We start from the raw sequence: 1,840 nt of genomic DNA on the forward strand, positions 1-1,840 counted from the left end.
TATTTGCGAAAGACTGTCAGTGCTAACAAACAAGCAACACCGTGAGAAATAACTGCAGAAAACACTGTGCAATGTACAAAGAATGTATCAGTTAGGACAGCGCAGCAAAATTCTGCATTAATAGGCTTTGGCAGCAGGTAAGCGATGCGAGTGCTTTTGTTACCAGCATGACATCGCCTGCAGCACCTCTCCTGGGCTCATGACCACATCAGGTGGACCCTAGACAAGTGGAAAACCATGGCCTGGTCACATGAGTCCCAGTTTCAGTTGGTAAGGACTGATGGTAGGGTTTGAGTGTGATGCAGATCTCATGAGGCCATGGACCCAAGTTGTCAACAATGCACTGTGTTAGTTGGTGGTGGCTCCATAATGGTGTGGGCTGTGTAAACAGAAGGAACGGGTCTTCTGGTCCAACTGAACCAATCATTGACTGGAATTGGTTATGTTCGGCTACTTTGAAATAATTTGCAGTCATTCATGGACTTCATGTTCCCAAACAAAAATGGAATTTTTATGGCAGACAATGCACCAAGTCAACAGGCCACAGCTGTTTGTGACTGGTTTGAAGAACATTCTGGACAATTCGAACACATGATTTAGCTACCTGGACTGCCTGACATCAACCCCATCGAATATTTATGGGACATAATCGAGAGGTCAGTTTGTGCCAAAATCTTGCATTGGAAACACTTTCGCAATTATGGACAGCTACATAGGCAGCATGGCTCAGTATTTCTGTAGGGGACTTCCAATGAGTCTACGGCACTGAGTTGCTGCACTACACTGGGCAAAACGATGTCCAACATGATATTAGGAGGTATCCCATGACTTGTCACTTCAGCATAAATGCTTAAATGATCACCCAACAGCTAATTATTGCCCAACACACAAAGAATCTTTTTACTGAATAATTTACAGTCTTGATTAGCAGACACTTTAATTCAATATTTAAAGCAGAAAATTCTAGAAATCCTTTCATTAACGAGGACCTAATTTCAACTATATGCTTTATGAATTGGAAAGTCAAACGACTGGCGATCAGAAGAGAAGTTTTTTCCTATGAAACTCATTGTTTAATTTTTGTAATGTGTGTTAAAATTAACAAGCTAGTATCAATCCTATCTAAACAGTTTTACTTCATACACCGCCTTACAATATGGCCCAGACAAAAATCAGCAGATACCACTGTCAGCTTTAATTTCACCAATGAAGTCTCAAACTCTCATATATCCTCCATTCTTCTCCCAGTCATGGCAGTGAACTGGCAATAATGATTGTAGTAGGCAGCTAACCACATTTTCCTGGCAGTTATTTTAAACAGGCTCCTTGCCTCTCCTACACTTCCCTATTTTACCTAAGTCACTCAAATTCATCACAGAGTATTTTCTTTTCCACATTCCTTGGTCTTCCAATTTGTCCAAACATAAATATACGCCATAAGGAGCTAGTAGTCAGACAGTTATTAGTTCATGTCAATACTGTTCTTTTCTGGAAAATAAAGAATTTTTTGCCTGGACTACGCTTATTTTACATGTGCTATACTACCTTCATCCACTGCTGTGATACAGCTTCCAAAGTATCCACACGTCTAATTCCATCTCTTTTACACTATTTTTATATTCTTTTTTGTTTTCATGTCAAACTTTTGTACGAAGATTTCATTTTACTTGTGGAATGCTTTTTTCTAACTTTTTTCCCTTTCAGCTCAATGAGGCAAATTAATCGTCAAAACAAATGTTTTTTTTTTTCATTCTACAATAATTTGTCCAGATGCTGCTCGTTTCTGATATTATTTTACTGTATTAGTGTTTTCTGATATTAATTGCCAGGATTGAAGTAC

The sequence above is a fragment of the Schistocerca nitens genome, chromosome 4 (genome assembly GCF_023898315.1).
Source record: "Schistocerca nitens isolate TAMUIC-IGC-003100 chromosome 4, iqSchNite1.1, whole genome shotgun sequence".
Lineage (NCBI taxonomy): Eukaryota > Metazoa > Arthropoda > Insecta > Orthoptera > Acrididae > Schistocerca > Schistocerca nitens.